Source organism: Sceloporus occidentalis, unplaced genomic scaffold, assembly GCF_023333645.1.
Source record: "Sceloporus occidentalis isolate IW3139 unplaced genomic scaffold, rSceOcc1.0.p SCAF_22, whole genome shotgun sequence".
In the NCBI taxonomy this organism is placed as follows: domain Eukaryota; kingdom Metazoa; phylum Chordata; class Lepidosauria; order Squamata; family Phrynosomatidae; genus Sceloporus; species Sceloporus occidentalis.
This window is the reverse complement of record NW_028317002.1, coordinates 15,423,529-15,437,048: the sequence shown is the minus strand read 5'-3', so window position 1 is coordinate 15,437,048 and position 13,520 is coordinate 15,423,529. Positions and strand designations below refer to the sequence as shown.

The window sequence follows — 13,520 nt, the reverse complement described above, 5'->3', positions numbered from 1 at the left end:
CAGGGGCTTGCCCCAGCTTGTGAAAAAGAGGACGAGTGCTAGTTAGAGATCTTACCATATCTCCCGGCATAGGCAATCAGGCTTGCGAGACATATTTAATGCTATCCATCCGCAACAGATTCAGAGGTGGACAGCGCAGAGTAAGAAGTTTACTCTATACTAAGGAGGACTAAGTGCAAGCACGTGCTCCAAAAAGCCCTAAATCCTGTTGCAGTAGCTTTCCTTAGCCAGATGCAACGTGCGTACGGGACAAGGTTTGCACGTTGCAACAGCTCATGTTAAGACTGTGCTGAAAAGAGAGAAAAGAAGCAACAGGACCATACGGGGATTGAACCTGCGACCTTGGCATTATTATTTCCAGTACAATTGCTTGAAAATTTGCATTGTCATCAGAAGGGAATCAACTAAAGGACTTACCTCGCCACTACGTTTTGTACCAACTTCTTTCCGCTGTAAAGCGCAGAGTAATTATTTTACTCTTACAATCGGTGTTGGGGTTTCATTTGCAAAGGTGGAACTCCGGCTGAGCAATCAAAAGCGCTAAAAAGAAAGCCTACCCGTCGGGGAATCAAACCCCGGACTCCCGCGTGACAGGCGGGGATACTCACCACTATACTAACAAGGACTAGCTGTGGGAGCAATTGCTCCTGAAAGCCCTAAAAGCTGTATCAGTGACTTTCGTTAGATTTAAAGAGTGTGTGGTGCAAGGTTTGTACACTGCAAAAGCTCACGCACCTTTTAAGACTGTACTGAAAGGAGAGAATAGAAGCGACTGGCTTGTACCGGGATGGAACTCGCGACCTTGCCATTATTATTTCCAGTACAATTGCTTGACAATTTGGATTGTCATCAAAAGGGAATCAACTAAAGGACTTACCTCGCCACTACGTTTTGTACCAACTTCGCACCTTTTAAGACTGTACTGAAAGGAGAGAATAGAAGGGACTGGCTTGTACCGGGATGGAACTCGCGACCTTGCCATTATTATTTCCCGTACAATTGCCCAAAAATTTGTATTGTCATCATCAAAAAAGCTACTAATGGACAAGCTCTATCGTTACAAAGGTAAAGGGTCTCTACCCCCGGGCTTGCCCCAGCTTGTGAAAAAGAGGACGAGTGCTAGTCAGAGAGACCTTACCATATCTCCCGCCATAGGCAATCAGGCTTGCAAGACGTATTTATTACTATCCATCCGCAACAGATTCAGAGGTGGACAGCGCAGAGTACGAAGTTTATTCTATACTAAGGAGGACTAAGTGCAAGCACGTGCTCCAAAAAGCCCTAAATCCTGTTGCAGTAGCTTTCCTTAGCCAGATGCAACATGGGTACGGGACAAGGTTTGCATGTTGCAACAGCTCATGACAAGCGCATAGTTGAGTTTGTGCCCCAGGAAGCTCATACCCCCATACCCAAATAATGACTCTGACACTTTACTTGGGTGCAAAATATTTTGTCCACAGCTTTATTAACATATATACAATATTTAGAGGTCATTGTCAACCCAGCCACCCCGGTTAACATTATTAACAGCTCAAATCTTATTAACACTGACAATGACCTCACATAACCAATAAATTAACCATATAATGGCACCAACACATACCAGGTGCCTCCACATTAACATATTAACATATTGACCACAATAGGGATGTACCGAGACACCCCTACCAGACCGTTTAACCAAATTATAACTATGTAGGGGCATACCGAGACACCCCTACACCACCGATTTAACCAAATTACCACTGCAGGGGCATACCGAGACACCCCCACACCACCAATTTAACCACACACCAATGCAGGGGCATACCGCGACACCCCTACACCACCCCAGGTTCTGAGCCACAGACCAGCTCGAAACCTACACCAATAACTTGAACCAAGTCAAATTATTAACCAAAAACATAACAAAACACCGTATTAGGCAATAATCCCCAACTAACCCCGCCACAGGCCAGACCTTGAACCCCTCAAGCCGTCTGAGCCCCGCCACACCGAAAAAACAAAGCTTGGGTTAACGCGTCCTGAAAACCCAAATTCAAAAAATCCAGGCCCACATCAGATAAGTGGACACCGTCCTCCCTAAAATAGCCAGGCAACAGGGACTCCAACTCCCAATGCCGTATCACCAGGCCACCACAACGCCTAATAAAGCTCGCCATGAGCTTATTCACCTTACCCTTGCACCGCGCAAGGGCATCCGCATCACGTGCATGCCTCCAGTGTAACCTCGGAACAATCTCCGACCATACAACCAAAACACGAGGAACTAAAGCCCTCAATCTCTCCACATCCCGTTTCATTCGCCAAACTAATTCCTTCTGGGGAACCACACCTAAATCGTTCCCTCCCGCATGGAACAAAACAATGTCCGGAACCCCTTCATCCCTCAAGAGTCGCCAAAGTTCCGCACACACATCATTCCATCCCGCACCGCGAAGGCCGATCCATCGCAGCAACAGCCGATCCTCCTGAAAGCCCAGTTGCGCACACGTCCCACGAACTGCAGCTCTCTGACCAGCCCAATAGACGTAGGAATGGCCCATGATCCAGGCCACCAAACCTGAAAAACAAAACAACAGTAAACAAAACCCTCCAGCAGAGCAGAGCTCACAACAGACCTTCAGGCCGAACATACGACCTAAAACGAACCGACTCCCAACGCCCCAACTTCTTGACCAAATCATCACCGAACCCCATCTGGGCTGCTACCGTAGCAGCCCCAATACGAAAAGAGTGCGTACCAAATTGACGCGGATCCAAACCCACGCGCTCCAAACATACACGGAAGATCTGTAAAAATTGAAACCGCGATAAGAAAAAAGGTCCCACCACAGCAGGGCGATGAGCCAAGTATTCCAAACAACCCCGAACTGGACACATCATGGACCCAGGCCATGGATACAACACGACATCACACCCCTTCCCAAGCACATCCGTCTTGGACCGCCGTAAACGAATAGACACCATGTCCTCGCTGACCAGCACGTCAGACCCCTGAAGACCCCCACCTCCAGCCCGACTCCTACTCACCAGCTCCCCGATCCGGAAAGCTCCGAAAAACGCCAAAATGAATGCCAACCCAAACAGCCTGGACTCATAAACTGAAAAACACACCGATGGCAAAACATCCAACACTTTCTGTAACACCTGCACCGACACCGGGCGCCTATTGTCACCAACACCAACCCGCCTCCGAAAACCCCTCAAAGCCTGACGAACCAAAAATTCCTTAGTATGATCTTTCCAACCCTTAAGCTTGAACAAAAACGCCAAAGCTGACATATTCCTCCCCAAGACCGCGGGGGAAGCCCCTTTTGAAACCAAATCAAACAGGAACCACAACAGCACATCCAGCTGTTCCGCTGCCGTATGCACAGATCCCACACAGGAAACCATCCTGTCCCAATCGGCCCAAACCTTACCATAAGCCGACCATGTTACCGGCGCCAACGATGCCCTCACGCCTCCAGCAAGCAACTCGTCCCTAAGTGCCACATCTCGTCCGGACAGACCAGACCTGAATCCTGAGCCCCGGGCGCCACCTCGCGGAACCGATCCCACTGAAAACGAGACAGGGAATCCGCTATAACATTTAAGAAACCCGGGACATGCTCAGCCCGAAACACCACATTAAGAGACATGCAGAGCAGAACAAACCTCCGTAACAACCGAACCACCGCCATAGAAGAAGCCGACAGCCGATTTACCGCATGAACCACCGCCATATTATCCGAGAAAAACACCACCTTCTTATCACGAAACGAATCGCCCCACAAAGACAAGGCGACCACCAAAGGAAAAAACTCCAAAAACGCCAAGTTGCGCATGAGCGGACTATCCCTCCAAGAATCCGGCCAACGTTCCGCACACCAATGGCCCTGAAAATACGCCCCAAAACCAACACTCCCCGAAGCGTCAGTATAAAGCTCCAACTCTTCGGCGGACACCGACTCCCTGCGAAAAAACACCGTACCATTAAAATGTTGCAAAAACACCTCCCATACCTCCAAATCAGCTCTCATAGCTGCCGAAACCCGTACAAAATGATGCGCCAACTGGACGCCCGAAGTGGCCCGTGACAAACTTCGAATGAAAATCCTACCCATGGGAATGGCCCTACACGCAAAATTCAAACGACCAATCAAGGCTTGTAACTGCCGTAAGGTCACCTTCCGAACACCACGAAACTCGTGAACCACATCCCTAAGCGCCCGCAGCTTATCTTGCGGCAGCCTGCATTCACCCGCCACCGAGTCAATTTCCAAGCCCAAAAAACTCAAACAGGTAGTAGGACCCTCGGTTTTGTCCGCAGCCAGCGGGACGCCAAACGACCCGGCCACCCACTCCAACATCCGTAACAAGTAACCACACTCCCCAGATCCACACGGACCCACACAAAGAAAGTCATCCAGATAGTGAACCAAAAACCGACTCCCCGCCTCCATCCTGACCACCCATTCGAGGAACGAACTGAACGTCTCAAAATAAGAACAAGAGATGGAGCAACCCATAGGGAGACACAAGTCGACAAAATACTGACCCTCAAAATAACAACCCAACAGATGATGACAATCCGGGTGAATCGGTAACAAACGAAATGCCGATTCAATATCTGCCTTAGCCATAAGGGCATTAGGGCCCGCCTTCCTAACCAACTCGACAGCCTGGTCAAATGATGCATAGGAAACAGAACACAGCACCTCAGCAATGTCATCGTTCACCGACAAACCCTTCGGGTATGACAGGTGATGGATCAACCTGTACTTCCCAACTTCCTTCTTAGGTACCACCCCCAAAGGTGACAGACGTAAATTACCCAGAGGGGGAGAAGAAAAAGGACCCGCCATCCTGCCCAAAGAGACTTCCTTTGCCAACTTGTCCCTCACCACCTCTGGAAACTCCAAAACCGACTTCAAATTCCGATTACAACTTCTAAATTGCCTAACAGAAAAAGGAATGTAAAACCCATACCGAAAACCATCGCACAACAACTGAGCCGCTTCACGATTACCGTAACGGCTTAGCCAGGGTAGCATCGCGTTTAACCTCACCGGGGTTAGCCCCAGAGGAAGCGGCCCCGGACCCGGAAGACGTAGTTCCCGGGACTCCTCCAGATTTCCCCTTCTTGAAACACTTCGTGAAACTATGGGCGCCCCCACAACCGGAACATTCATGCTTGAACTTGCAAGCAGACCCCCACTTACAATGGCTGTCGTTGAACAGCCAACAAAAACCTTTCCTATTGACGGCCGACGCGGAACCGTGCCCGCCCGCGCCGGCCCCCGACTGAAAGGGCTGCGCCTTCTGCGCCATCATAAGCTTCATCCACAATGGCAGGTCCATCTGGTCCCACCGCATACCTGGATTAGCCGACAACCGCTGCCTAAACTGCTCGTCGTATTTCCACCACGCCAGACCCCCATACGTTCTATACGCTTCCCAGATACCATCCAAGTAACAAAAAAGGGGAGAGCACAAATTAGCCGACTTCTCCCCAATAACACTAGCCAATATACAAAATGCCCTCAACCAGTTACCAAACGACTTGGGAATCTTCCTATAACGCTTTTTCTTTTCCTCCTCCTCCTTCTTAGCATCCTTCTTATCCTCCTCTTTCAAATCTATAAACTCCTCCAAAGGCAACAAAGAAAATATCTCCACAAAATCCCCTTTCCAAATCTTATCCTTAACATCCTGCTTCAGATGAACCCCCAGGGGGCCAGCAAAAGAAACATAGGCGTTCTGCCTAGCCGAATCCGGAATCCCACCTGTCAATTCTGCCCTCTCGACACTAACCGAAGAAGCCCCCGAGACCAAAGCCTCACCACTATCCGCTCCCTCCACTGCTGGCACAACTACCGCACCGCCTGCTCCCACACAGGAGCCAACTGAAGACCACACCTGCCCACAACCAGAACTCACCTGAGACCCCTTCTGCAGAGACCCCAACAACCCCTTCAAACCGTCTAACAATTGTCGGGTTTCAACCATAGCTCTAGACTCACCACCGGAACCTCTGGCTGCAGCTCCAAGCCCCGAGGCTGCATCCTGGCCGCCGCCATCATGAGAATCCCTTGGCAAGGCCGCACTCCCATCACCCCCAGCCGCCGCAGAAGGACGTCGCTGAGGACCCGGGCCATGACCTCCAACCGCACCGAAAGACCTAGAAGGAGATAAAATACGAGGCACAGAAAAAGATTCCACACGAACAGACGAACCACGCCGAACAGGAATCCGAGACCGAAAACCACTAACATCCCCAACCTCCCTCCCCGGACTACCACAGGGAGACCTAGACCTATCACAAGCCCTATTAAAACCTCTACCTAAACCCCCCGACGAAGACAGCGCCTCAATACTATCCCGAAGAAAAGAAACATCCTGCGCCTGACTCTCAAACCCCAAAGTGCGGCCACCGCGACCCACCTGCCTAGAACTAGCCTCCTCAACCAACAACCCAACATCCTGCGTCACACGCTGAGCCCGGCCCAATGAAGTGGCCGTAAAACCGGAGACGGCACCACGGGACCGCCCGAGGCCCGCCGCGAAACTCTCACCACCTCCAGTCAGCTGCTCAGCCGCCGAAACGGCACCTTCTCCGCACCGAAGGCCCGCAGAAAACGCTCGGGGGCTGCCACTAACCCTCAACGCTGCAGAAACCGCTCCCTCCTCCTCCGACGAGCACGACGGAGAATTCCCACCACTGCGCACCTCAGGGGCAGACGCACCGCCAACCACGCTGCCACCTATCTCACCCCCCGCTGACCTAACAGCACCCCTCGACCTCCCGGGGCCCGCCGCACTCGTTTCCTCATACCTGCCAACGTAGCCGCGACCCACACCAGCCATGTCGACCTCCAACCTCTGCTGTTCCGCCAGGGCCCGTTGAAAACCACGGGGCGCCCGCGAAGTACCACTCCCACGAACACCAACTCCGCCCCGGCCTCCAACACTCTCGTCACGCCTGTCTCCTGAACGGCTCCGGACCCGACGTCCACCAGATGACAACTCCGGGCTCAAGCGTTCCGGAGGCCGTGTGCGCCGCACAGGCCGACCCGACGAAGGAACCGCCGCGACGTCCAACACAGGTGCCAACTGCTCCCTCAGCCAACCGGTACCACGTTCCCTCGTAGCCATCCGAAGCCCCTCCAGAATCTCCTCAATTTCCCGCTCCATCTGAAAAAGAAAGCAAAAGCCTCTCCGAACCAAATTGCTCAATACAGAACAACCAGGATTTGGATAAGCAGTTAAGTGACAGTTTACAAAATGGTTGCCACTTATATACCTTACTAATAACCCCACCCATAACAATTCTAAACCAATTAAATTAAATCCTTCCTTTTTGCACACCACCTAGCTCTGTCAAGGCCCACTCCGCCTAAGCTGCGCTGCTCCATGGGCTTCATGTTAAGACTGTGCTGAAAAGAGAGAAAAGAAGCAACAGGACCATACGGGGATTGAACCTGCGACCTTGGCATTATTATTTCCAGTACAATTGCTTGGAAATTTGGATTGTTATCAAAAGGGAATCAACTAAAGGACTTACCTTGCCACTACGTTTTGTACCAACTTCCTTCCGCTGGAAAGCGCAGAGTAAGGATTTTACTCTTACAATCGGTATTGGTGTTTCATTTGCAAAGCTGGAAATCCAGCAGAGCAATCAAAAGCACTTAGGGAAGGCCTCCCCGTCAGGGAATCGAACCCCGGTCTCCCGCGTGACAGGCGGGGATACTCACCACTATACTAACGAGGACTCGCTGTGGGTGCGGCTGCTCCCGAAAGCCCTAAAACCTGTATCAGTGACTTTCGTTAGACAGATTTAAAGAATGTCTGGTGCAAGGTTTGTACACTTCAAAAGCTCACGCACCTTTTAAGACTGTACTGAAAGGAGAGAATAGAAGTGACTGGCTTGTACCGGGATGGAACTCGCGACCTTGCCATTATTATTTCCCGTACAATTGCCCAAAAATTTGTATTGTCATCATCAAAAAAGGAATCGAACCCCGGTCTCCCGCGTGACAGGCGGGGATACTCACCACTATACTAACGAGGACTAGCTGTGGGTGCAATTGCTCCGGAAAGCCCTAAAAGCTGTATCAGTGACTTTCGTTAGACAGATTTAAAGAGTGTGTGGTGCAAGGTTTGTACACTGCAAAAGCTCACGCACCTTTTAAGACTGTACTGAAAGGAGAGAATAGAAGTGACTGGCTTGTACCGGGATGGAACTCGCGACCTTGCCATTATTATTTCCAGTACAATTGCTTGAAAATTTGGATTGTCATCAAAAGGGAATCAACTAAAGGACTTACCTCGCCACTACGTTTTGTACCAACTTCCTTCCACTGGAAAGCGCAGACTAACTGCAAGCACGTGCTCCAAAAAGCCCTAAATCCTGTATCAGTAGCTTTCTTTAGCCAGATGCAACGTGCGTACGGGACAAGGTTTGCAAGTTGCAACAGCTCATGTTAAGACTGTGCTGAAAAGAGAGAAAAGAAGCAACAGGACCATACGGGGATTGAACCTGCGACCTTGGCATTATTATTTCCAGTACAATTGCTTGAAAATTTGGATTGTCATCAAAAGGGAATCAACTAATGGACTTACCTCGCCACTACGTTTTGTACCAACTTCCTTCCGCTGGAAAGCGCAGAGTAAGGATTTTACTCTTACAATCGGTATTGGGGTTTCATTTGCAAAGGTGGAAATCCAGCAGAGCAATCAAAAGCACTAAAGGAAGGTATTCTGTCTCCACATGAAGGCGAATGAAGGTGTAACTGGTAGTGGCTGTGTGACTTTCCTACCTTCGTGTCCAAGCAGTGGAGCAGACAGGACCGGCAAAAGCTCAGGTTAGAAGGATACACGTAGACACGGTGATTTGAATCAATGTGGGTTTATTTGACCCAAAATACAAACATTGGTATAATACTGAAATGACCTTGGTGTTGTCTGTTGATATCTTTCCTGAGGCTAACTGCTGGTCAAAAAACTGATGCCTTACGAGCCCGAGTGATGAATGTCCAGTCACACAGAAAGCAGATCCCTCACACAAGGGTTGCAGGAAGTGACATGGACCCAGGCTCCTGAAAACACGCCCAGCAAAGGAAAGCTTTATTAACAAGAACAGAGGCGTGCAGCATACAAATTCTGGCCAGCAGATGGCAGCAAAACGACCATACATAGAAACAATATGGTGATGGAAGAACCGATAATATGGTGGACAGTTAAATAAATATGAGAACAGTACAGAAGACAGCACACTCCCCGTCTGAAATTCCCAAGGGAATTTCACTATGAGTAATTTCCAAAAAATATATGGAACAAACCTGTAACAAACATGTTAGACTAAAACAGGAAACATTACAACATAGTCCTGTTTCAAACTTGGAATGGAGAAGATCCACAAAATTCAAGTTCAGTTCTGTTTATCCTGCAGGGATGTTCTCGATGGGTAGTATCATAATAAGTTCGTTAATTGGCCTTGCAAACGTTTTATGCTCACCCTTTCTGAAGATAGTCAACTCCACCTTCCGGACCCTGCCATCTTTGCTAGGAAAAACCTTTGTAATAAGTCCCATAGGCCAGTGAATCCGTTCGGTTTGTTGCTCCTTCATCAACACGAGGTCTCCTTCTTTCAAGTTTGGTTTGTGGTGTTGCCATTTTCTTCTTCCTTGAAGAATCACAAGATACTCCTTTCGCCACCTGTTCCAGAAGTAATCCGCTAGGTATTGTACACGTTTCCATTGTTTCTGGTAGATGTTCGCATGGGTAAATTCTTTACTAGGTATTAGCGTATCCTCCGTTTTTTGGGTAAGGAGAATAGCAGGAGTCAGTACAGTTGGTGTTTCAGGATCCATCGACACTGGCACAGGTGGTCTTGAATTGATTATGGCTGAAACTTCAGCGAGAAGGGTGACTAGGGTCTCATGTGTGAGCCTTGAAGAGTTTACATCCATTAACATAGAATTCAAGATGCTGCGTGAGATCCCGATCATCCTCTCCCAGGAGCCCCCCATGTGGGAACTATGAGGAGGATTGAAAATCCAAGTGCAACCTTTCTCTGCCAACTGATCTTGAGTGGGCTTGGTATCGATGTTCAGTTCTTTACTTGCTCTGATGAAGTTTCCTCCGCGGTCAGACCTCAACTGTTTCGCTGGTCCTCTGATTGCGAAGAACCGTCTTAAGGCATTAATAAGGCTGGATGTGTCCATGGATTCTATCACCTCTATGTGAACGGCACGCACACTCATGCAAGTGAATAGTACAGCCCAACGCTTACTGTTTGCGTGACCGCCACGGGTCCTGCGTGCAGACACCATCCATGGCCCGAAAATGTCTAGGCCAACGTAGGTGAATGGTGGCTCTGTACATAGCCTATCCACAGGCAAGTCAGCCATTTGTTGGTACAGTTGTTTTCCTCTTGCTTTACGACAGTGCACGCAGTCGTGAAGTATTTGGGCCACACGTTTTTTCATACCTATAATCCAAAGGCCTGCAGACCGTAACCTGCCCTCAGAGATTTGTCTGCCTTGGTGTTCAGCCTTTTCGTGGTGGTGTCGGATCAGCAAGACAGTGATATGATGTTTGCTGGGAATGATGAGAGGATTTTGTTCTGCAACTCCTAGGTGGGCTTGATTCAAACGACCACCGACTCTCAGCAAGCCAGAACCGTCCATAACTGGATTTAAATTGGCAAGAGGGCCTTTTATTGGAATCCGCTGTTTGTTGTACAAGCACTTCCATTCTACGTTGAATTCTTCCTGATGGACATGGCGTATTATGAGGGACTCACTATGAGAGATATCTTCAGCAGAGAGGGGTTTATGACAGACGTGTCAACCATGACAATCCTTATCTTGTTGAGTACTGTGATAACATCTCGCAATGTGCATTAACCTAGCGATAGTTCTGACGAGTCTCATCCAACAGGAGAAACGCTGGAAGCGCTGACAACCGAGGCTGGAGGTTTGCTTTATTCCAGTAACTAATGCACTAACTTCAGCGCGGATTTCTGGATCATTATCCGGATCCTGGATGCTGAAAACTTCCTGTACACATTCGTCCCTCTGTCTCAACAGAAACTCCGGACCTGTAAGCCAAGAAGAGTTAATAAAGGCACCTATAGACATCGGCCTAGTGGCGTGGTCTGCTGGATTAAAGTTGGATGGCACATAGTGTCATTGTTCAGGTTTTGAAGACCTCCTGATTCTCTCTATGCGGTTACTGACGTACACATAAAATCATTTAGTCCGATTATAAATGTAACCTAAAACGACCTTACTGTCCGTGTAATACTGGACCTCTTCTATGTCGACACCCAGTTCTTGTTGTATGAAGTCTGCAATCTCCACTGCTAACACAGTCCCACAGAGTTCAAGTCTGGGAATAGTATGATCAGGCTTGGGAGCCAACTTAGCCTTACCAAAGACGAATCCAATGTGACTTTGTTTGTTGAGTTCTGTCACCTTCAGATAGGCAACCGCTGCAATGGCTTCCGTGGAGGCGTCTGAGAACACGTGGAGTTCTTTCTTTATGCTAGAGGTAGATGAGGTTTTGACATAGCATCTCGGGATGTGGATCTCATCCAAGGCACACAAACATTGTTTCCAGGCTTCCCATTTTTGCTCTTTATCAGAAGGAAGTGGGGTATCCCAATCCTTGACGGTTTCAGAAAGTTGTCTCAGTAGGGATCTACCTTGTATGGTGATGGGCGCTACAAATCCCAGCGGATCAAATAGGCTGTTCACCACTGATAGGACACCACGTTTTGTGAATGGCTTGTCTGCACAACTTATTTGAAAACCGAAGGAGTCGGCCGAGAGATCCCACCTGAGGCCCAAGCTCCTCTGCACAGGTGGACTGTCCAGTCCCAGGTTAATGTCCTTGAATCCAGGTGCATGATCACCTGACTCGAAGGCTCTCATTACGGCCAGGCTGTTTGAAGCAATTTTGTGTAGTCTAAGTTTAGCTTGGTACAACATTCTTTGAGTCCTCTTGAGCAGACTGATAGCCGCTTCTTCAGTCGGTAGTGATTTGAGTCCGTCATCTACGTAGAAGTCCTTTTCTACAAAGTCTCTCGCGTCTGCTCCATACTCGGACTCTCCTTCTAATGCAGTTCTCCGAAGGCCGTAAGTTGCTACGGCAGGTGAAGGGCTGTTTCCAAATACATGCACCCTCATTCGATACTCCACCATCTTTGCATTGGTGTCATTGTCCTTGTACCACAGAAACCTGAGGAAATTCCGGTGGTCCTCTCTGACTACGAAACAGTGGAACATCTGTTCAATGTCGGCAGTGATGGCGACAGGCTCTTTCCTGAACCTCATCAGCACTCCTACTAAGTTATTTGTCAGATTGGGACCTGTGAGAAGAACATCATTTAGAGATACACCTTGATGTTTGGCGCTTGAATCGAAAACAACCCTAATTTGATTAGGTTTCCATTGATGATACACTCCGAATGAAGGCAAGTACCAGCACTCTTCGTTCTTCCTTAAGGATGGAGCTGTTTCTGCGTGGCTGTTACGGAATATTTTATCCATAAAGGCGACAATGTGTTTTCTCATTTCAGGCTTGCTGTTCATGGTACGCTGAAGAGAGTTAAATCTAGACAGAGCTTGTTCCAGATTGTTAGGGAGTCTTAGCCTGGTAGCTCGGAAGGGTAATGGAGAAACCCAGTGATCGGTTTCGTCTTTAAAGGACTCTCTGTCCATTATCTTGACAAATTCTCTGTCCTCTACTGACAAGGCTACTTTATCGTCGTTCTTGGTTGTGTGAAAGACTGATCTCCCCAAGTCTTCGGCAAAGAAGGGAGAAATTATGTCAGGTGGCTGTATGAGGTCTGGAGACTTCTCTTTCACCTCATAGTGATGAGGACACGGCTTAATGCAAGTTGTGCGTCCATCTCCACGCACATAAGTCTTGAAGGAGTCAATTCCTGGTTGATCTAAGCATACGTTCCCTATGACTACCCATCCCAAGTCCAGTCTCTGGGCGTATGGTGCATAGTCGGGACCATTACATTGTTGACGCACCTTGTGTACCCTTAGATTGTCTCTGCCGAGCAGGAGTACAATCTCGGCGTTGATGTCCATAGGTGGGATAAGGCTGGCTAGGTGCCTTAGGTGTGGTTGGTGAAATGCAACTTCTGGGGTAGGAATCTCATCCCTATGGTTGGGTATTTGGTCGCATTCGATCAGCGTCGGTAGGGGTATTTCGGTATCCCCATTGATAGGAGAAGCAATGAATCCTTGTGCCCTTCTGCCGCTAGTCTCTATGCGGCCCGAGCAGGTGTTTAAGGTGTAGGGTTCTGATGGTCCTTTGATTCCAAAGGCTTCAAAGAATTTAGGTCCCGCTAGGGACCGGTTACTTTGGTCGTCGATGATGGCATACATTCTTACTGCCTTTTCTGGTTGTCCGTCTGGGTAAACCTTGATTAGGCATAGTCGGGCACAACATTTCTCACTCTGACTCTCCCCACATACTTCCAAGCATGAGCAGGAAACAGCTGTGGCGGTGTT

The 13,520-nt window shown here is 48.9% G+C and overlaps 1 non-coding gene across 1 annotated transcript; it reads right to left on the bottom strand.

The window, feature by feature from the left end:
- Window positions 1-7,684: 7,684 nt before the first annotated feature.
- Window positions 7,685-7,756, bottom strand: TRNAD-GUC (transfer RNA aspartic acid (anticodon GUC)). The gene has a single exon. It is a non-coding gene; the product is annotated as a tRNA-Asp (tRNA).
- Between the last annotated feature and the right edge of the window lie 5,764 nt (window positions 7,757-13,520).